This window comes from Hypanus sabinus, chromosome 4 (assembly GCF_030144855.1).
Source record: "Hypanus sabinus isolate sHypSab1 chromosome 4, sHypSab1.hap1, whole genome shotgun sequence".
NCBI classification, from domain to species: domain Eukaryota; kingdom Metazoa; phylum Chordata; class Chondrichthyes; order Myliobatiformes; family Dasyatidae; genus Hypanus; species Hypanus sabinus.
In genome coordinates, this window is record NC_082709.1 from 36,819,949 (window position 1) to 36,844,286 (window position 24,338).

The window sequence follows — 24,338 nt, forward strand, 5'->3', positions numbered from 1 at the left end:
TATCACCCAGTTTCTTACACCCCGCCCTGATCGCCCGTCACCTATACACTTCTCCCACTGGGTTCCCTATCCAACTTCCCCTACCTTTCTTACTTGATTTTATTCTTTACCTTCCTTTCTTATCAAAATCTATGATCTGCAGTACATTGTTGCCTCCATGGACCATCTCCCATCCTCTATAGCTGTCTCCACTTCACTCCATCTGCTAATCAATCCCTCCTCACCTGGATCCACATATCATTTGTGAGCTCTTACCCCACCCCTCCCCCTCTCCTCTTTATAATGACCGTCTCCACTTACTCTTTTGGTCTATTTTGTGGGTTCCAATCTGAAAGGCAGACTGTCCATTTCCCTCCAAAGATTCTGTCTAATCCAGAGAATTCCTCCATTAGCAAACATGAGGAAATCTGCAGATGCTGGAAATTCAAGCAACACACACAAAATGCTGGTGGATCACAGCAGGCCAGGCAGCATCTGTAGGGAGAAGCACTGTCAACATTTGGGGCCGAGATCCTGACGAAGGATCTTGGCCTGAAATGTTGACAGTGCTTCTCCCTATAGATGCTGCCTGGCCTGCCGTGTTCCACCAGCATTTCGTGTGAATTCCTCCATTAGCTCATTTTTGCAGCATCCTAATTCTTGTATGTCTTGATCTCTCTGTTAAACGCTGCTGTTTGTTTCACTTCCATGTCCATGTCTTTGGCCAGGAGTCATAACTTTGGACTCTTCAACCTCTCCAGAGTTACTAATCTGATGAGACCATTTTTCCCAGCCTTTATCCTTTCTGAATCTATTCAATGCTAATTACCATCACAACACTGTCAATACCAATTTGCTAAATATCTCCACTCACTCTGACCTAACTCCTAATCCTCACAGTATCTGGTGACTCTGTGGACTCTGTCCCAGAAGCCAATGTCAGAACATCTTTCAAAACAGTGAACTCTCGCAAGGCAAGGACTGGAAACCTATGCCGACCAACTGGCTGGAGTGTTCAAGGACTTCGACAACCTCTCGCTGTCACAATTAGAGGTTCTCATCTATTTCAAAAGACCATCAATCACACTGGTGCCCAAGAACACCAAGGTGAGCTGCCTCGATGAATATTGCTTGGTAGCACTCGTGTCTACTGTGAGGAAGTGCTTTGACCACAAAGCGTCAATTGTTCCATCCAAAACATTAACGTATTACCTGAAACAAAGCGTTCCCAACCACAACCATTGGGGAACACCACGAGTCACCAGTAGCCAACCAGAAAAAGCCCCTTTTATTCACACTCTTTGCTTCTGCCAGTTAACTAATTTTTTATCCAGGCTTGCATCTTTCCTGTAAATCCATGGGCTGTTATCGTGTTAAGCAGCATCATGTGTGGCACCCTGTCAAAGGCCTTCTGAAAATCCAAATAAACAACATCCCCTGACTCTCCATTGTCCATCCTGCCTGTTTGTTCCTCAAAGCATTCCAACAGATTTGTTAGGCAAGATTTCCACTTTAGAAAACAATGCTGAATTTGGATTGTTTTATCATGCACCTTCAAGTACCCCAAAAACTCATCTTTAATAAAAGACTCCAACATCTTTCCCACCACTAAAGTCAGACTAACTGGCCTATAATTTCCTTTCTTCTGCCAGCCTCCCTTTGATGCACCATCAATAACTCACTCTGAGACATAAAGGTGAGATATCGGCTTTTATTGACTGGAAGAAGGAACCAGCAGTGAGTGACCACCATACTACATCCTGGAGACTGAGGGGCCGGGCCCAGGCTCTGATCGCCTTTATACAGGGGTCTGTGGGAGGAGCAACAGGAGCAGTCAGCAGGGGGCGTGTCCAGACAGGCACACGTAATTCACCACACCCTTCTTAAAGACTGGAGTGGCTTTTGCAATTTTCCAGTCCTCCAGATCCATTACAGAATCTAGTGATTCTTGAAAGATCATTACTAATGTTCCACAATGTCTTCCGCCACCTCTTTCAGAACCCTGGGGTGCAGCCCATCTGGTCTGGGTGACTTACCTACCTTCAGATCTTTCAGCTTCCCCAGCACCTTCTCCTTAGTGATAGCAATCGCACTCACTTCTGTCCCCTGGCACTCTCATATTTCTGGCATTCTGCTAGTGTCTTCCACAGTGAAGACTGACTAAAAACACTTAGGTTCACCCACCATTTTTTTGCCCCCATTACTATTTCTCCAGAGTCATTTTTCAATGGTCTGATATCCTCTCATGTCTTTCATTTATTCTTTATCTCTGAAAAAAGCTTATTATATCCTCAAGTCAAGTCACTTCTTATTGTCATTTCGACCATAACTGCTGGTATAGTACGCAGCAAAAACGAGACAATGTTTTTCAGGACCATGGTGCTACATGAAACAATACAAAAACTACACTGAACTACGTAAAACAACACAAAAACTACGCTTGACCACAGACCTACGCAGGACTGCATAAAGTGCACAGAACAGTGCAGACATTACAATAAATAATAAACAAGGCAATAGGCACAGTAAAGGACAGTAAGGTGGTGTCAGTCCAGACTCTGGGTATTGAGGGGTCTGATGGCTTAGGGGAAGAAACTGTTACATAGTCCTCTTACATTATTGGCTATGTTACCTTCATTTTTCAAATTTTCTCTGTTTATGTCTTTTTAAATTGGCATCTATTTGTTTTTAAAAGTTTCCCAATCATCTACCTTCCCACTAATTTTTGCTATATTACATGCCCTTTCTTTTGTTTTAATGCTGTCTTTGATTTCCCTTATCAGTCACCGTTGCCTAATCCTCCCTTTAGAAAACTCCATCTTTGCAACATATCTTTCCAACATATCTTCTAAATTGTTCTCAGAAACTCCAGCCATTGCTGTTCTGCCACCATCCCTGCTAGTGTCCGCTTCCAATCAACTTTGGCCTGCTCCTCTCTCAGGCCTCTGTAATTCCCTTCACTGCACTGTAATACTGATACATCTGATTTTCCCTTCTCAAATTTTAGGGTGAAAACTGTCATTTTTGGATCAATGTCTCCTCACCGTTCTTTTACCTTAAACTTCCTAATTAAATCTCAATCATTATGTAACACATAATCCAGAATTGCCATTCCTCTAGTTGGTTCAGCCAAAAGCTGTTTTAAAAAAAACATCTCATACAGCATAGTGCAACTGTCTTAAGCACATCTCTATTCCTAAGGTGCCTGTCATGCGTTAATTCTTCTGAATTAATTATTCCAGGACTTTGGACAGTACCGTATTTGTCAATGTGGGGTGGAAAGAGAGTTTGTAAATCTGGCTGGAGCAAAGGATATTAGGAACGGTGAGGATGGAGCACCACAGGAGGGTGTGGGACAAATAGCGGAGAAGGAGTACCAAAGGTGGGCGGGTGGTGGTGCAGGTGCAGACACATCCAGCCCTGAGACACCAGGAAAGGTGATTTGATTCCAAACAATCAGCTTATTGATCATTACAGGAATGTCTTTCTGGTGCTTCCTGTTCCCTACCCTCTCCCTTCCCCCTTACCACTCTCAACCTAAATAGAGACCCACATCAAATTCAGGTTTATCATCATCACTCACAAATGTTTTTTTTTGCAGTAGCAGAAGTGCAGTGCAATACATAAAATAACTACAGTACTGTGCAATAGCACTCTCTCTCTCTCTCTCTCTCTCTCTCTCTCTCTATATATATATATATATATATATATAGCTAAATATATTGTATTGTTATTTTATATATTTCACAATACATTTCACAACTTATGCCAATGACAATGAACATGATTCTGATTCATTGATTCATTCCAATTGCCCGCCTGGTGTTGCCTGCAGCACAATATTTCTTAGGTATTTTACCATGGATTGTTTATTTTAAGTAACAGTAATGCATTAAGTATACCAGGAAGTTTGGAATAAAAGTTTGTTTGAAGAAAGGTGTTTAATTTGGTTTGTGCTTAAATGCAAATGTACTCCATATACAACACTTAGCATGCTTGCTTAATAGTGTGTGACAGTATCAAGCATTTAGATTGCTGCTTCTAAAGTAATTCCCAACCTCTGCTTCCCTGCAGAGCAGAGAAACTGACTTGATGTTGAATCACTTTGGGTCAATCATAAATACCTTCAAGCAAATGGTTACAGAAGAATTAGCACATGACAGGCAATTATTTTTTTCCCAGTTCTCAGTATTGAGAAATTTTTTAGGAAGTATATGCCACAAAAATGTTCATTTAAGAGGAAATTTATAGAAAAAAATAAAACAGATCATTGTCTAAATTCCCTCTTGTAATGTTACTACCCTGAACAATATATATTTTATAATTTGAGTTTGTGCAGTATACATAAAGCTTAAAATTTACCATACATTGGAAGCACATTTGAAAGTTGAGGGAGGAGGAAGAATGTCATTACATGGTTCATTACATAAAGATAATTCTTAAGATGTATTTTCAGCTGTTCATTTCTAATGGACTTGTTTTCAGATAATGCTGCAGTCCATACAGTTCAGTTGAACACAAGAACAGCTTACACATGGCTTTAAAATCTATAGCCTCATTACCACCAGTGTAAGTACCACCCTGTTAATCGTTTAAATGTCTCTTGGCAGTGTTGTCATAAAATTGGAACCAAATTAGTGCACTTGATCTTTTCCACAGGTAATCATTAGCTGAGGTATTTTTTTCAAATCCATGCCAAGGATGAAAGTAAGATGACAGTAACAATGGGGTTGGAAGCCAAGCAAGGTGAGGGGTTTTAAAAATTTTCCTTTACCATTTACTTTACTCTGAATATTATGGTGGATTTTAAAATTATTTGGATTTTTTTTTACTGTCTTTGCTCTTCCTGTTGTACTTCCCAATTTTATTTCTAATATAGTTCCACCTTTCTTGATATTCTAGTCACAGGGAGAGTAAAAACTAAACCACTGGAAAGCTGTCAACAACATACAGTGGTTTTAGCAAATTTCTTCAAATTCACTGCAAGAAGCAACTCTACCACTGATAGGGCAGGTGTTGTCTAAGGTTGTGGGACCCATTTACGCAAGGGTGTTAAAGCATGGCCTTCAAATTCTCTGTAATGTCTCAGTTGCTCCTTCTCACTGTTAGCAGTTAAGCTAGGTCAACATCCCAGCAATGATGCCCTTGTTACTCTCAATACTCTACATTGGGTGGGGCACATTGTTTCTTTGCCGGACACCAAATTACTGAAAAGGGCATTCTTCTCTGAGCTCTGTCATGGGGGTGAGATTACCAGAGGAAAAGATTCAAAGATACTGTATATTCAACGTCTCCACGAAGAAGCACAACATCCACCACCCCCCCCCCCCGCCCCCCATTCTCTAGAACTCTTTGGCACTTGATCACTCAAACTGGAGAAATGACATCTGGGTTGGTACTAAGACCATAAGACCAAAAGATATAGAAACAGCATTAAGCTATTTAGCCCATCGAGTCATGGCTGACCCATTTTTCCTCTCAGCCCCAAACTCCTGCCTTCTCCTTATATCTCTTCATGCCCTGACCAATCAAAATTCTATCAACCTCTGTCTTAAATATACACAAATGACTGTGGAAAAGAATTCCACAGATTCACCGGCTAAAGAAATTCCTCCTCATCTCTATACTAAAAGGACATCCCTCTATTCAGAGGCTGTGTCCTCTGGTCTTAGACTCTCCCACCATAGGAAACATCCTCTTCACATCCACTCTACAAGGCCTTTCACCATTCAATAGGTTTCAATTAGATGTTCTTCTGAATTCCAGTGAAAATAGGCCCAGAGCTCACCAACACTCATCATATAATCATTGTCATATAGCCTGAAAAGAATTGGTTCCAATACAGACCCCTCTGGAACACCACTAGTCACTGGCAGCCAATCAGAAAAGGCTCCCTTTATTCCCACTCTTCGCTTCCTGCCAAACTGCCACTGCTTTATCTTTGTAACAGTTTCTTCCCCCAAGCCATCAGACTCCTCATTACCCAGTCTGGACTGACACCAACTTACTGTCCTCTACTGTGCCTATTGTCTTGTTTATTATTTATTGTAATTCCTGCACTGTTTTGTGAACGTTATGCAGTCCTGGGTAGGTCTGTAGTTTTTGTGTTGTTTTACGTAGTTTAGTGTAGTTTTTGTATTGTTTCATGTAGCACCATGGACCTGAAAAGTGTTGTCTCATTTTTACTGTGTACTGCACCAGTAGTTATGGTCGAAATGACAATAAAAAGTGACTTGATTTGACTTGGCTTGACTTTGCTAGAATCTTTCCTGTAATACCCTGGGGCTCATAGCTTGTTAAGCAGCCTTTTGTGTGGCACCTAATCAACAGTCTTCTGAAAATCTAGCATCAACTGATTTTCCTTTGTCTATCCTGCTTATTACTTCTTTGAAGAATTCCAACAGATTTGTCAGACAAGATTTTCCCTTGAGGGAACTATACTGACTAAGGCCTATTCTATCATGTGACTTAAAGTACCCTGAAACCTCATCCTTAATATTTGACTGCAACATTTTCCCAACCACTGAGGTCAGCCTAACTGGCCTATAGTTTTCTTTCTTCTGCCCCTCTCTCTTCTTGAAGAGTGAAGTGACATTTGTAATTTTCCAGTCTTCCGGAACCATTCCAAAATACAGTGATTCTTGAAAGATCATTACTAATGCCTTCACGATCTCTTCAGCCACCTCTTTCTGAACTCTGGACTGTACACCATCTGTTTCAGGTGACTGATCCACCTTTAGACATTTCAGTCTCTCAAGACCTTTCTCTCTAGTAATGGTAACATCACACTCTTCATGTCAGCTGACATCTAGAATTTCCACCTTACTGCTAGTGTCTTCCACCATGAAGCCTGATGCAAAAGACTTATTCAGTTCATCCGCCATTTCATTGTCCCCATTACTACCTCTCCAGCATCATTTTCCAGCGGTGCTCTCTTTTACACTTTTTGTACCTGAGGAGAACTTTGGTATCCTCTAATACCATTGGCTAGCTTACTTTTGTATTCCATCTTCACCTTCTTAACGGCTTTTTTAGTTGCCTTCTGCTGCTTTTTAAAAGCTACTCATTCCTCTAACTTCCCACCAATTTTTGCTCTATTATATGCCCTGCCTTTGGTTTTCGTGATGGCTTTGACTTCTCTTGTTAACCACAGTTGAGTTATCTATCCATTAGAATACTTCCTCCTCTTTGGGATGTATGATAAAAATTCCATGCTGAAGAGACCCATAAATAGAGTAAGGGACACACATAAATAGAGTAAGAGGCACACCACGTCATACCCAGCCGCCTACCTGGCTTGTCAACCATCTCACCACATCTGTGCAACAGTCAAATGGGGTTCATTAGCCAATTCAGAATTCACAAAACCCTTAGCCCTGGCAAACAGCATATGAAGAAGAAATCTCAAAGGATCTAAGTGACTCCACTGTCTGAAAGGTTGGAATGCATCATGGTTTGCTATGGCAACTGCTTTGTCTATGACCACAAGAAACAAAACAGAATTACAGACACAGTTCAGCACATCATGGAAACCAGCCCGTCTGTACTTCTCGCTGCCTCAGTAAAGCAGCCAGCATAATCAAGGATTCTACCCACCCTGGAGATTCTCTCTTTTCTCCCTCCCATTGGGCAGAAGATACAAAAGTTTGCAAGCATGTGCCACCAAGCTCAAGGCAGCTTCTGTCCCACTGTTAGAACAATTAGCTTTTTTTTTGTGACAGGCACATCAGAACATCAATGCATTCAGTGTAAGGCAGCATTTTGTGTCAATGACCAACATTGTCAAAAGATTTTGCCCGGGCAGCCATGAAGTATTGCTACACTTCTGGAGCCAACATAGCATGCCTACTACTCATCAACCCTAACCATATGAACATAAAAATGTAAGTAGTAAGAGCAGGAGTAGGCCATCTGGCCCGTTGAGCCTGCTCTGCCATTCAATAAAATCATGGCTGATCTAGTCATGGACTCATCTCCACCCACCTACCTTTTCCCCATGACCCTCAATTCCCCTACTATGCAAAAATCTATCCAACCTTGTCTTAAATACATTTACTGAGGTAGTTTCCACTGCTTCATTGGGCAGAGAATTCCACAGATTCACCATTCTCTAGGGAAAGCAGTTCCTCCTTATCTCCGTCCTAAATCTACTACTCTGAATCTTGAGGCTATGTTCCCTAGGTCTAGCCTCACCTACCAGTGCAAACAACTTTCCTGCCTCTATCTTACCTATCCCTTTCATAATTTTATATGTTTCTACAAGATTTCCTCTCATTCTTCTGAATTCCAGCAAGTACTCAATCCCAGGTGACTCAATCTCTCCTCATGGTCTAACTCCCTCCTCTCTCGAATCAACCTGGTGACCCTCCTCTGCATTGCCTCCAAAGACAGTATACCCTTCCTCAGGTAAGGAGACCAGAACTCCACACAGTACTGCAGGTGTGCCCTCAACCCTCAGTACCCTATACAGTAACAACATAACCTCCCTGCTCTTAAGTTCAATCCCTCTAGCAATGAAGGCCAACATTCCATTTGCCTTCTTGATAGCCTGCTGCACCTGCAAACCAACATTTTGTGATATCCAAGTCCTTCTGCACAGCAGCATGCTGCAATTTTTTTACCATTTGAATAATAATCTGCTCTTCCATTTTTACATCCAAAGTGGATGGCCTTGCATTTACCAACATCGTACTGTACTCCATCTGCCAGACCTTTGTCCACTCACTTAACCAATCTATATCTCTCTGCAGACTCTCTGTATCTTCTGCACAATTACCTTTTCCACTTAATTCAGTATCATCAGGAAAATGAGATACATTACACTCGGCCCCCTCTTCCAGATCATTAATGTATATCGTGAGCTGTTGTGAGCCCAGCGCTGACCCCCGTGGCACTTCCCTCTCTACTGATTGCCATCCAGAGCAACACCCGCGTATCCCAACTCTCTGCTCTTTATTAGTTAACCAATCCTCTATCCATGCTAATACATCACCCCCAACTCTATGCATCTTATTTTATGGATAAGTCTCCTATACAGCACTTTATCAAATGTCTTCAGGAAATCCAAGTAAGTAACGTCCATCTGTTCTCCTCTGTCCACTGTGCTCGTGATATCCTCAAAGAACTCCAGTAAGTTTGTCAAACAGGACCTGCCTTTGCTGAATCCATGCTGCATCTGCCTGATGGATCCATTTCTTTCCAGATGCCTTGCTCTTTCTTCTTTAATGATAGCTTCAAGCATTCTCCCAACTACAGACATTAAACTAACTGGCCTATAGTTACCTGCCTTTTACACAGTGGTGTGATATCCACCATCTTCCAATCCGCCAGGACCGGTCCAGAATCCAGAGAATTTTGGTAAATTGTCACCAAAGCCACTGTTATAACTTATGCCATTTCTTTCAGTACCCTGGGATGCATTCCATCAGGACCAGGGGATTTATCTATCTTCAGGCCACAAGTTTGTTCAGCACTACCTCTTTAATGATAGCTATTGTATTGAGGTCCTCACCTCCCATCGCATCCATAACATCTCTGTTTGGCAAGTTAGATGTGTCCTCCACCATGAAGACCGGCACAAACTAGTCATTCATATCTCAGCCATTTCTTCTTTACCTATTATCAATTCCCCCTTCCTGTCCTCCAAGGGACCTATGTTCACTTTAACCACCCCTTTCTGCTTTATATAATTATGAGAACTTCCACTAACCCATCTTTATGTTTTGTGTTAGTTTATTTTCATAATCCATCTTCCCTTCCTTTATTGTTCACTTAGTGGTTTTAAAGTTTTCCCAATCTTCCAGTTTCCTACTACTCCTGGCAACTTTGTACGCATGAGCTTTTAGTTTGATGCCTTCTTTTATTTCCTTAGTTATCCAAGGCTGGCTCTCCTCACCCTACTGTCCTTGCTTTTAACTGGAATATACTTTTTTTCAGCAGTGTGAAAAATCTCGTTGAAAGTCTTCCACTGTTCCTCAACCGTCCCACTGCTTGGCCTGTGTTCCCAGTCTACACCAGTCAAATCCTCCCTCATCCCATTGTAGTCTCCATTGTTTAGGCATAATACACTAGTTTTAGATCAAATTGTTGCACCCTCCATTTGTCTTTGGAATGTGGGAGGAAATCTATGCAGTGAAAGGAAGAACAGATAGAACAAGTAGCTTACAGAAAACAGCAGTGATTGAACCCGATTGTTGATCACTGGCACTGTAAAGCTATTGTGCCAACCCATATGCTACTATACCACCCCAACTGACAATTGAATGGCTCCTTGATGCAATAGGATGGAATGTTGACATCACAATCTACTTCATTGTGACCTTGCACCTTACTGTCGACTGTCTTTCACTTACTCTGTATTGTAACATTTTATTATGCACTCTGTTATTTTACCAGTATAATGAATTGATCTGTATGAACAGTATGCAAGACAAGTTTTTTTTTAAATTGTAGCTTTGTACAAGTGACAATAATAATCCAATTTACCATTTTTGGTTGCTGCATCATTGATTCTGGACCACTATGCAAAATCTTTGCCACAGTGAATAGAAAGAAATCTCCATGTCCATTAGACTGAAAGATAGCTGCAAGCAAAGAGAATCAAAGGATTAGTTGTACATGCACTAGGGACAAATACTAGTAGAGAAGCCTGAGGGAAGATGATTGAAACATATCTGTTGTTTTGCATAATTTACATGATCATGTCAGGCTTAAACTGCACCAGGTTACCAGACCAAAACAGCTTATAGAATTGTGATTATAGCCAGTAAGAGGAGGCGTGCAATTGGTATCTGTGAAACAATTAGGTTCCCATTGGAGGAGTTCTCCAATTTAATTTTATTTCTATATGAAAGGCTTGACATTAGTTTCACACTGAAACTGCCTTAGCAAATAATGTGTCTAAAAAATAATTCCTCAGCTTTTTCAGATTTATACTGGAGTGTGATTGGCTGAAAAAAAAAGGATGTTCAATGCCTTGAGTATGTCTATCCTCATCCACCTATATCCTTGGTTGTGCCTGATGAACAAATCAGCTGAGAGATAGAGTTGGGATCCAACTGGGCTTCCTAATCAGCATGTAATTCCTGAAGGGTATACAAATCCTCACTGCCCAGAACTGGCTGTTATATGAAGAGGCATGCCATTCATGGTACACCATAAACCCCTCTTGTGTCAAGTCCTCTATGGCCACAGAGAGGGGATTCTAAGAAGAATCCTGTTCATTGAAATGCATGAAAATTACATGCTGTTATCCACACACACTAATGCTCTTGGAGAGTGACATGTAAAGATCCCTATTATTCATGCGGGAATAGTATTGTTTTGAATAACATCGAGTAAAATTAGGATATTAAGAGCTTAATTCAGTAGGTTGATTTACAGCTTCAAAAAACATTAACCATGTACAGTACTGTATGTCTAAGTGAACATCCTTTAATTATTTTTCCATTCTTGAGATAATAAATTATCCTCCTTAAGTGTACTATGGTTTAGATATGATTTTTAGGGGTAATCTCATAAAGGTATACAAAATAGGGTCTTTTAAGAGACTTTTGGATAGGTACATGGAGCTTAGAAAAATAGAGTAAGTTTAGTAGTTTCTAAAGTAGGGACATGTTCGGCACAACTTTGTGGGCCAAAAAGCCTGTATTATGCTGTAGGTTTTCTATGTTTTCTATTATGGGAAGATTTGAGAGTTTTATTTCTTTGCATTGCAGAATCCAAAGTTAGGAACATGACAATCATTTGGTACTGGAATTAAAACTTTCCTCAAGTAGAAGAAAAGGATTGTAAATCTTTAGAGCTCTCTTCCTTAGGGGACTGTGACTGCTCAACTGTTCCATGTAGCCAAGGTCTCAATCAATAGGTTTTTAGACAGTGAATGAATGCAGGTCTCTGAGAACGGAGTGGGAAAGTGGAATTAAGGTGCTGGTTCTGGTGGTAATCTTAATGCTTGAGAGGCTCTGTTTTCTGCTTTTGTAGAAACGGTATAAGTTTAGGAATATAAATAAAACACCTGACTTTGTCTAGTTAACACAATTTGCCAGTATTCAACGAGTTGATAGAATAGTTCTGCAACTCACTGGGTGAAAACTTGGATGTGATCAGATGGCAAGGTCATGATGATCAAACCCAGAAGCATTTAACTAAGTGTAAACAGCAAACTTTGTGTTGTCTGGTCATTAGCATGTTTGTAACATTACTTGAACTTGTTGTGTTCTGTTAATGTTGATTAGCAACTCAGCAGGAGAACTTAATTATCACAAGTGGTTCTAACTATTTAAAGTTAGCTTGCTCTACTTAGTCTATTGAAGGTAGATGAACTTTAGCTTTAAGAAATGATGTGATTTCACTTGCATGGTGAGGGTGTTAGTGAAAAGCCCATCATTTATTACTCACCCTTTACTGCTCCTAAAATGATGGTAAGGGACCAGCTTTTTGAATAGCTACAATCCTTCGGAATAGGTTCTGCACTGTACTGTTAGTATTAGGACCCAACCAAGATGAAGCAACAGTGATATATTCCCAAGTAAATATGGTGTTGGCATGGAAATCCTTTAAAAAAAAGTTCATGCAAGATTGGGCTGAGCGAAGCATCAACGTACATGTATTAAGAGCTTGCTGTTGTGTGTTGGCATGACATGCAACGAACAACAACAACATTCAGAAAAAACAAAAAGTAAGTTAGAGTTTAAAGTACAGATATGGAATAAAATGTGCTTAAATACATAAATAGCAGCATATAGCCACAATGTAAACAGCATTATAAAAAACAGTGTAAAGTGTTTACATTACAGTGTGGTGACTGAGGTGATAGATAAGGCAGTTATGGGTGGGTGAATGATAACTGCCTGGGGAATAAAAGACTTTTAAGATGTCATGAAGTTCTTGTTTTAATAGTCCTACAGAAGGGAGCTTTTGGAAAAGGTAGTTTGCAGGCTGGTTAGTGTCTGCAATGACTTTTCCTGCCTGTTTCTTTGATCAGGTCACAGACAAATCCTACAGCGACGGTAGATTGCAGCCAATGAGTTTTTCTACTAACCTGACAGTTTGTTGTAGTTTTTTTTAACCTTGTGTGAGGATGATGCACCAAACCAGACAATAATGGCTGATGTGAGGATGCTCTCTTACGATAGCAGTGATGGTAAGCACCTATAGACCAAAATTACTGGCATCAAATTCAAGCACTGCACATTGAGAATCTTTCATACATCAGAGGGTCAGACGCGTGTAGAATTTGGATGGGAAACTTCACTTCATGGAACTTGCATGGGTTTCAGGGGAGCTGGATCTTTATTCCTTGGGACATCAAAAAATGAGAGGAGACTTCACAAAAGTTTAGAAAGTCATCATAAATATAGAAAAGGTGGCTGGCCAGTTAGGGAGTCCAAAGCTAGAGGGGACCAACACAAGATAAAAGGGAGGAGATTTAAAAGAGACCTGAGAGGCAACCTCTTTACATAGAGGGTAATGAGTATCTGGAATAAGCTGCAAGAGGAAGTGATTGAGGTGAATACAATTGCAATGTTTAGATAGGTACATGGAAAGGAAGGTTATGGGCCAAATGCTGGCAACTGGGACTAGCAGAGAGGATGCAATGGTTGGCATATACCAGTTGGGTCCGTTTCTCAAGTCAAGTCACATTTTAATGTCATTTTGACCATAATTGCTGGTACAGTACACAGTAAAAACGAGACAACGTTTTTCAGGACCATGGTGCTACATGAAATAATACAAAGCCTACACTGAACTACGTTAACAACAACACAGAAAATGTCTGTAATGGTGGGGAGAGAGACCCCGATGATCTTCTCAGCTGACCTCACCATCCGCTGCAGGGTCTTGCAATCTGAGATGGTGCAATTTTGGAACCAGGCAGTGATGCAGCTGCTCAGGATACTCTCAATACAACCTCTGTAGAATGTGATGAGGATGGGGGGGGGGGGGGTGTGGGAGATGGACTTTCCTCAGCCTTCACAGAAAGTAAAGACGCTGCTGGGCTTTCTTTGCTATGGAGCTGGTGTTAAGGGACCAGGTGAGATTCTCCACCAGGTGAATACCAAGAAATTTGGTGCTCTTAATGATCTCTACTGAGGAGCTGTCGATGTTCAGCGGGGAGTGGTCACTCTGTGCCCTCCTGAAGTCAACAACCATCTCCTTTGTTTTGTTTACATTCAGAGACAGGTTATTGGCTCTGCACCAGTCCGTTAGCCGCTGCACCTCCTCTCTGTATGCTGACTCGTTGTTCTTGCTGATGAGACCTTTCACGGCCGTGTCATCGGCAAATTTGATGATGTGGTTCGAGCTGTGTGTTGCATCACAGTCATGGGTCAGCAGAGTGAACAGCAGTGGACTGAGCACACAGCCCTGGGAGACCCCGTGCTCAGTGTGATGGTGTTGGAGATGCTGCTCCCAATCCGGACTGACTGAGGCCTCCCAGTCAGGAAGTCTAGACTGTATTACTCTATAAACTGAGAGCAAGTCCAAAATTTTCATTTGCATAAATACACAATGAATATACAAAAGCTTTGCACTGAACTCACTTTTACTTAAAACAAAGGATTGTCTGTTGTTGTACAAGCAGAATTGCACATGCCAGAATATTTTGCAAAGGTCATGTCCTCGTTGGCATCCTAACTATTTCAACACAAAATAGATGGTAAATCCTTTCAACTGACTGTTCTAAGAGCAATGCAATGGGAAAAGTCAGCAGAGAAGTGAAAGAGGGAGAAACCGGCATTGTGAGAAGGAAGAAACTATATTTGAAACAAAGCACAACTCAATTATTCTCTGCCAAAATATTTGACAAAAGAAGAGAAAAAAAGAATCGAGCTCCTTTGCCAGCGAGCCGGATTTTTTCCCCCCACTTAATTGGGGAACATTGTCAGAAGCTACATGAGTGAAACTACCTCCACATTAGTTGAAGTAGCATGACTGGGCACCGGAGATGCATTTTCAATGACAATAAAGTTCTTCCAGATAACCTATTAAGCTAAAAAGACAACAGCCATATTATGGAACAATTTGAATTTACTGGGAGATAGAGTTGAATTTCCACCAGCTACTTCAGAGCGTTCTGTAGGCATTAAAAATGAAATGGGGAGGAATGATTGCATTTAATGGCTTCAGACTGTGACAGAATACACTTGAATTTGCACCTCCCCAGGTAAGCAGACAACAAAACTAGAAAGACACAACTAATGGAATTATGTATTTAGAGCTATATTTCTGCATGACATCAAGGTGTGCCAAATAGTTATTTCCTCCTCCTTAAATAGATAGCTTTCATTACATTGTAAATCATGGATTATATTGGAGGCTTGCAAAATGAAATTCTAATGCAGACTTTGAACATTTCAGTTCATCCAAGTAAAATAAATTATCCTTTGTTGCAAGTCAAGATACAAGAATGCATTTGAATATTTATGGCATGTAATTTTTATTGTAATAAAACTTAGTCTTTATGTGAGGATGTACATTCAGACACAGAAGCAAAATGCAAATTCTGTAGACCATCATTTCTCACTGGTCTCTGGGTGCTACATTGAAGGCACCTGGAGTGATAGAAATTGATTAGAGACAAATTGTTTCCTTTCCCTCTTTGACTTTGATTCATTGCTTGGAGTCCATGTATTGCTGTGGCTGTTTCATTTCTGAGATATTAATCATAAGTGGTGTCATCTATATTTATCAGCATGGAAGGAATGATTATCTTTCAATACCATCAATATATCATTTATTTTCTGAATGTGTTTTTGTTTTATTGGATGCAAGTAAATCCTGTTGTAACTAAAGCATCAAGTTGAATAGAACCATAGAACAGTACAGCACAGAAAACAGACAATTTGGCCCTTCTAGTCTGTGCTGAAACGTTATTCCGCTAGTCCCATTGACCTGCACCCAGTCTATAACCCTCCAGCCCTTTCCCATCCATGTATCTATCCAATTTATTCTTAAAACTTAAGAGTGAACCCACATTTACCACGTCAGATGGCAGCTCGTTCCACTCTGAGTGAAGAAGTTTCCCCTAATGTTCCTCCTAAACTTTTCCCCTTTCACCCTAAAGCCATGTCCTCTTGTATTTATCTCTCCTAATCTAAGTGGAAAGAGCCTACACGCGTTTACTGTCTATACCCCTCATAATTTTGTAAACCTCTATCAAAGCCCCCCTCATTCTTCTATGCTTCAAGGAATAAAGTCCTAACCTGTTCAATCTTTCTCTGTAACTCAACTCCTGAAGACCCGGCAACATCCTAGTAAATCTTCTCTGCAGTCCTTCAGTCTTACTGATATCCTTCCTATAGTCAGATGACCAGAACTGCACACAATACTCCAAATTTGGCCTCACCAATGTCTTATACAACCTCACCATAACATCCCAAATCCTATACTCAATACTTTGACTTATGATGCCAGGATGCCAAAAGCCTTCTTTACCACCCTGTCTACCTGTAGCGCTACTTTCAGGGAATTATGTATCTGAACTCCCAGATCCCCTTGCTCCTCTGCACTCCTCAAGTGCCTTAACATTTACTGTGTATGTACTGCTTTGATTTGTCCTTCCAAAATGCAACACTGGACACTTGTCTGCATTAAATTCCACCTGCCATTTTCTGGCCCATTTTTCCAGTTGGTCCAGATCCCTCTGAAAGCTTTGAAAGCCTTCCTCGCTGTTCACAATGCCTCCAATCTTAGTGTCATTAGCAAATTTGCTGATACAATTTACCACATTATCATCTAGATCATTGATATAAACAACAAACAACAATGGACCCAGCACAGATCCCCAAGGCACACCGCTAATCACAGGCCTCTAGTGAAGCAATCATCCACTACCACTCTGTCTTCTCCCACACAGCCAATTTCAAACCCAGTTTACAACCTTTCCATGTATATCTAGTGTCTGAACCTTCTGAAGGGACCCACGTGGGACCTTGTCAAATGCCTTACTAAAGTCCAAGTATACAACATCCACAGCCTTACCTTCATCTACTTTCTTGGTAACCTCCTCAAAAAACTACAAGATTCATTAAACATGATCTACCACACACAAAGTCATGCTGACTATACTTAATCAGCCCTTGCCTGTCCAAATACTTGTATATTCAATCTCTCAGAACACCTTCCAATAATTTACCTACTACTGATGTCAGGCTCACCAGCCTGAAATTACCTGGTTTACTTTTGGAGCCTTTTTTAAACAACGGAACAACAAGAGCTACCCTCCAATCCTCCAGCACTTCACCTGTGGCCAAGGACATTTTAAATATTTCTGCCAGTTAGTCTCTGCAATTTTTACATTAGTCTCTCTCAAGGTCCATGGAAATATCATGTCAGGCCCAGGGGATTTATCTACCTTTATTTGCTGTAAGGCAGCAAGCGACTCCTCCTCTTTAATCTCTGTATGTTCCATGACACTACTGCTCGTTTCCCTTCCTTCCATATATGCTATGCCAGTTTCCTGAGTAAATACTGATGCAAAGAAACTGTTCAAGATCTCCCCATCTCATGAGGCTCCACACATAGACGACCACTCTGATCTTCTAGGGGATCAATTTTGTCCCTTACTATCCTTTTACTCTTAATATACTTGTAGAAACCCTTTGGGTTTACGTTCACATTATCCAACAAAGCAACCTCATGTCTTCTTTTTGCCTCCTTTAGTATTTTCTTACATTTTCTATACTCTTCAAGTACCTCATTTGTCCTTATTGCCTTTCCCTGCTATACGCGTCTCTTTTTCTTAACCAGATCGCAAATATCCCTTGAAAACCGAAGTTCCCTGTGCCTGTTAACTTTGCCTTTAATCCTGCAGGAACATGCAAACTCTGCACTCTCAAAATTTCCCCTTTCAAGGCCTTCTACTTACTGAACACATTCTTGCGAGAAAACAATTTATCCAGGTCCACACTTCCTAGATCCTTTCTCATTTCAACAAAATTGGCCCTTCTCCAATTTAGAACCTCAACTCAAGGACCAGACCTATCCTTATTCATAATTAACTTTAAATTAATGACATTATGGTCACTGGACCCAAAATGTTCGCCTACACATACCTGTCACCTGACCTGTCTGTCCCTAATAGGAGATCAAGTGTTGCATCCTTTCTTGTAGGTACCTCTATATATTGATTTAGAAAACTTTCCTGAACACATTTGATAAACTCCAAGCCATCTAGCCCTTTCACAGTGTGGGAGTCCCAGTCAATATGTGGAAAGTTAAAATCCCCTACTATTACAACTTTCTGTTTCTTACATTGGTCTGCTATCTCTCTACAGATTTGCCAATTCTCTGACTATTGGGCGGGTCTATAGTACAACCCTATTGGTGTGGTCACACCTTTCTTGTTCCTCCGCTCCACCCATATGGCCTCTGTAGACAAGCCTTCCGGGTTGTCCTGTCTACACACAGCTGTTATATTTTCCCTGACTAGTAATGCCACTCCACCCCCTTTCATCCCTCCCCCCTCTATCACATCTGAAACAACAAAACCCTGGAAAATTAAGATGCCAGTCCCTATAACCAAGTCTCACTAATAGCAATAATGTCATAATCCCACATGCCAATCCACACCCTAAACTCATCTGCCTTACCTACAATACTACTTGCATTGAAATAGATGCACCTGAGAACATTTCTATCATGTGCAAACCTTTGATTTCTGCCTATATATGCAGTCCTCGCATGACCTTCATCCTCCTCCACCTCACTATCTGTTCTAACACTGGTTCCCCTCCCCCTGAAAATCTATTTTAAACTCCCCGGAGGAGCACTAGCAAATCTACCCACAAGTCCCCCTCCAGTTCAGGTGCAAACTGTCCCGTCAGAACATTTCCTACCTTCCCTGGAACAAAGCCCAATTGTCCAGAAACATGAAACCATCCCTCCAGCACCAACTCCTTAGCCACATATTTAGCTGCATTATCTTCCTATTTCTAGCCTCACTAGCACGTGGCACTGGTAGCGATCCTGAGATTGCAACCCTGGATGTCCTGTCCAACTTGGTCCAACTTTGCACCCAACTCCCTAAACTCTCTTTATAGGACCTCCTCCTCCTTCCTATCCACATCATTGGTCCCTACATGGACCATGACATCTGGCTGCTCACCCTCCCTCCTGAGAATACCAAGAACTCTGAGATATTGCGGACCCTGGAACCAGGGAGGCAACAGACCATCTGAGATTCTCAATATCTCCCATAGAATCTCTTCTGTCCCCCTAACTGTCAAATCCCCTATCACTACTGTTCCCCTCTTTTTCCTCCTTCCTTTCTGAGCTGAGGGTCCAGACTCGGTGCCAGAGACATGACCAGTACAACTTGTCCCTGGTAGGTATACTTTTTGTTGATGGGAATGGCCACAGGGGTGCTCTGCTCTTCCTGTCTATTCCCCTTCCCTCTCCTGACAGTCACCCAGCTACCTCCCTCCTGACTTTTAGGGGTGACTATCTCCCTGAAACTCCCGTCTATTTCTGCCTCTGCCTCACAAATGATCCAAAGTTTATCTAGCTCCAGCTCCAGTTCCCTAACTCAGTTTGTCAGAAGCTGCAACTGGATGCACCTTTTACAGGTGTAGTCATCAGGGACAATTGTGCTGTCCCTGACTTCCCACATACTACAGACAGAGCACTCGACTGCCCTAACTGCTGCCTTCATTACCTACTCCTGTTAATTAAATTAATTAACAGAATTTACCCAGTCATACCTCACTAGGAGCAAGCTGGTCCCCAGCCTCTGCACACCAAAGTCTCGAAGTTTCTCTCTCTCCCCTCTCTCTCCTCTTCTCCCTTCTTCTCCCCCCCCCCCTCTTGTTTTACGGCGGATGGCACCCAGCTTAATGGTGCATTATCGCCATCTTCTGCTCCGGAGTGTGCGATAGACTCACATTCTAAATCCCTTCACCCAATCGTACACACACACATACCCTAACCTACACTTTATCCTCCCCATCCTAGTATCCTATTTCTGTTTATCCATCATATCCTATATAAAGCCCCTGTACCCCTTAAGAAAGCTAAAAATACCCTGACCTGTGTTCTCTCACCCATGCTCAGCAACCCTTTTTAATGTGAATTCCTGCACCCCCAATTCCCTTAGATTAATTCTCATCATCTCTCTCTGTATCCCATACTTCCTTCAACTCAGAATTACATGTTCTACTGACTCCTCTTCCTGACATTCCTCACACAGTCCCGTCTGGTGTTTCCCTATCAATTTCAGTGTTTGGTTTAGTGCACAGTTCCCCAGTCTTAACCTAGTCCACACAATTTCCTCTCTTCTGTATCTACTACCTACACTAGTACCTGCAACACTTTTTTGTATTTGATATAAATGCCTGCCTTTCCCCTCCCTGTCCCATCTTTCTTGCCACATTTGGTTATTTTTTTTTCCATATTACACACTTAACCTTTGCTTTACTGATACTAATGTGCATTTCTATATTTTCTTTCTTTATTGCCCTCTTTGCCAGCTCATCCACCCTTTCATTGCCCTTCAGCCCTGCATGAGCTGGAACCCATAGAAATTTAACCTGACCTCCCTGATTTGCAACTCTTGTGACTGACTGAAGGACTTCATGAAGTACATCTTGCCGGCTGTTTGAGTGAGAAGACCTTAAACTTGCCAGAACTGAGGATGAATCTGAGCATATCAACGCTTTGACTAGTCTAGCTTTCTCCACCCAACACAACGCAACCAACTGCCATCATCTCCACTGTATACACCGCTAACTTATCAGATGTCCTTCTGCTGATTACAATTGCTTTTGCTGGTATAGCCACCCCAAACCCTGTCACTCCTGTCTCAGGTTCCTTAGCACCATCTGTATAGACCTGAGTATAATCACTATACTTTTCCATCACATGACAGTTAAATGCACTTACCAAATCAGTTTTATACTTTCCTTTCCTTTTTACCTCTAACAAATGCCAGTCTACGTCAGGCCATACCAGCTTCCATGGAGCTACAACTGGATAAACTACTGAAGGACTTATCCTTAGATCAAACACTCCACGTGATCTAGCAATATCATTCCCTACCCGACTAAAGTTTTCCCTCTGAAACCTCCCATTTTCCCAGGACTCCTGCAACACTCCTTTAGCAGGGTGAGAATCATTGTGTCCCTGCAAATTAGCCCAGTAGTTTGCCATCAATTGCATCCTTCTTAATTCCAAAGGCATTATTCCCATTTCTACCTGCAGGGCTGATACTGGTGATGTTTTAAAAGCCCCACTGCACTCTCTCAAAACCTGAGCCTGAATCACATCCAGTTTCCTTATGAGAGACCTGGCTGCTGATCCATATGCTACACTTCCATAATCCAACACAGATCTTACTAAAGCCACATACATTCTCTGTAATACTGAACAACTTGCTCCCCATTCCCTACCAGTCAAACATCTCACCACATTTATTACTTTTTTACATTTCTCCTCAACTTTCCTGATATGGTCTGCCCATGTTAATCGTGAATCAAATATAACTCCCAGAAGTTTAAATGATCCAACTCTTTCTAATTCAATCCCATACATCCTTAACTTCTTCCCTACTTCAATTCTTTTCCTAGTAAAAAATACAGTTTGAGTTTTTTCCACTGAAAATCTACATCCCCAATCATAACCCCACTCTACCACTTCATCAATTGCTCCTTGTAGTTTCCTGATTATATGCTCCGTGTTCCTGCCTCTTTTCCACAAGGCCCCATCATCCGCAAACAGTGACATACCTATATCCACTGGTACCTTTGTGAAGACATCATTGATCATAATGATGAAAAGTAACGGGCTAATCACACTACCCTGAGGTGTGCCATTTCCCACTACTTACTGTTTTGATAATTCTGATCCAATCTGAACTGGAATTTTTCTACCAAACAAAAAATCTTTAATCCAATTAAAAACTCTCCCCCCAACCCCCATCTTGTGCAGTTATAATCATTCCTTCCACATCATATCATAGGCTTTTTCAATGTCAAAAAACACTGCAGCTACTGATTCTTCATTTGCCTGGGCCGTTCTTATTTCAGTCTCTAACCTTATCACTGAGACCATGGAATTCCTTCCCTTCCTAAAACCACTCTGATAACTTGCCAGCATTCCCCTCTTCTCAAGATCATATGATAACCTTTCAGTTATCATCCTTTCCATTACCTTACATATATTTGATGTTAGTGCTATTGGCCTGTAGCTAGTGGGTTTTGACGGATCCTTGCCAGGTTTCCCTATTGGAATTACTACTGCTTCTTTCCATGCACTTGGTAATCTTCCCTCCTCCCACAATCTGTTGTAAAAATGCAGTAACTTCAAGAGCGCTCCTTCTCCTAGATTTTTTAGCGTAACATAGCATATTAGATCTTTCCCTGGTGAGGTTGGTCTCGATCTCTTTATTGCTCTCACCATTTCTGCCAAAGTAAATGGATCATCAATTATATCATCAGTTTCTTTCATCAGTTTAACAAACCTGGGTATTGACTCATTGTTCTCTCCCTTCTTTCTCCCTTCTTCAGACAAATTTTCTGAACTATGTATCTTTACAAATGACTTGGCCATGATCTCAGCCTTATTCCTGCTGAAGACTGCTGTTTCCTCCTCAGATATCATTACTGGATACTCCGAATCCCTTCCATCTCCCCCCATCCTCTTAATCATTCCCCATACCTCTCCCACAGGCGTTGTTCTTCCTATTTTGTTGCAAAAACTCCTCCAACTTGCCCTTTTAGTTTGATGTATAGTTCTTCTCACCACTGCCTGTGCCTTCTTATATTGAATCAAATGCTACATATTATGGGTTCTTTTAACTAGCCTGAATGCTCTATTTCTGTTTTTTTACAGTCTGACAACATTCCTCTGTCCACCATGGCACTAGTTTTCTATTCATCCTATTTTTACTCCTGGGTATAGATCCTTCTGCTGCCATAATAATTGCTGAAGTCACCTGACTGTTTAAATCATCTATATCTCCAGAAATGTCAATCTTTGTCAATGCTTCTTCACTTAACCTCTGGAACTTACCCCAATCTGATTTTCCAAACACCCACTTTGGGACTCCCCCACCTGGTCTTATTTCAACTCTTTCATCCACTGAACATAAAACTGGGTAGTGATCGTTGCCTACTGTTGAAGCAGTCCAAACTCCCTAGTTACTGATGCCAGCCAAGACATTAGACACTAACGTAATATCTAATACCGACTCAGTTCCTGTTGTTATGTTTATCCTTGTTCCTCTACCATCATTCATACACACCAAATCCCTTTCTTCCATCAAATCTTCAATTACCGTTCCATTTGAATCTGTAATCGGATCCCCCCATATTGTGCTGTGAGCATTGAAATCTGCACACCACACTACTTTATGTCTGTTTTGTCCTTGTATCCTTAGTAGGCTGTCCAAATCCAACCTTTTACATGGTTTGTAGTAGTTAATCATAACCACTCCCTCCCCTCTCTCCCATATTTCCACCACTATGTATTCCTGATCGTCTCCTTTCTCCAGTACTCTATACGGTATACCTTGCTTGATTAACATAGCACAATCTCCTCCTCCCCCTAGATGTCTATCTTTCCCTATCAGTGTATACCCATGTACCACAAAGTCTAAAGCTGGTTTCAACCGAGTTTCCTGAATACACACTACATCCGGTTTTACAACCATTTCCTTAATAAAGTCCTTAAATTCCTGGCCATTGGCCAGTAAATTCCTTGCATTCCATTGCAAAAGAATCACCATAATAAGTACTAACCGACCTATGACACTTCCTGGCTTGACTGATTAGTGAGGTTCTCCCTCACTTCTTCCCATGTCAGTCCTACTAACCCTAAATGGTTTACTGCTGCTTTGACCACCAGCTGAATTTTGTCACTTTTTGACTTTACCTCTGCCGTACAATTAATGACTCCTGCAATGAATGTTACTAGAGCTTTTTTTCCCCCACATAAATCCTGTCATTTACTCTTTGTTGCATCTCTTGCATCCCTATTGCTTTCTGGTCATTAGGAGCATTATTCTGTTCTCTTGACATTCTTACAGCTTCTGCATAAGTGATCTTTCTTTTCGCTCTTATTTCTTGAATTTTATTCTCCCATCTCATAACCTCCACACCCACTATACGCCACATTATGAGCTCCTCCACAATTACAGCATTTTGGTTGCACTCCTGTTCCGCACTTTGCATATTCATGATCATCCCCATATCTAGCACATCTCCTCTGCCTTTTACAGTTTTTAGCTATGTGTCCAAACCTTTGACAATTATAGCACCTCAATAGCTTTGGCACATATACCCTTACTGGGTAACTCATGAAACCCAGGAACACTTTCCTTGGCACTCTTTCTTCTTCAAATTCAATCAATACTGTTTCACTTT

At 41.3% G+C, this 24,338-nt stretch overlaps 2 long non-coding RNA genes across 2 annotated transcripts in view; one reads left to right on the forward strand and one right to left on the reverse strand.

Moving 5' to 3' along the window:
- Positions 1-18,389, forward strand: part of LOC132392657 (uncharacterized) — a 76,169-nt gene extending 57,780 nt beyond the window's left edge. Inside the window, exons 8-10 of the long non-coding RNA XR_009511605.1 lie at positions 4,465-4,548; positions 4,639-4,725; positions 14,158-18,389. This is a non-coding gene — a long non-coding RNA (uncharacterized LOC132392657). The remainder of the gene's footprint in view (positions 1-4,464; positions 4,549-4,638; positions 4,726-14,157) is intronic.
- LOC132392658 (uncharacterized) lies at positions 1,472-23,512 on the reverse strand. The gene is made up of 4 exons (XR_009511608.1): positions 22,436-23,512; positions 13,022-13,131; positions 10,465-10,562; positions 1,472-1,789 (listed from the first exon to the last, which is right to left on the reverse strand). It is a non-coding gene; the product is annotated as an uncharacterized LOC132392658 (long non-coding RNA).
- Positions 23,513-24,338: the final 826 nt, after the last annotated feature.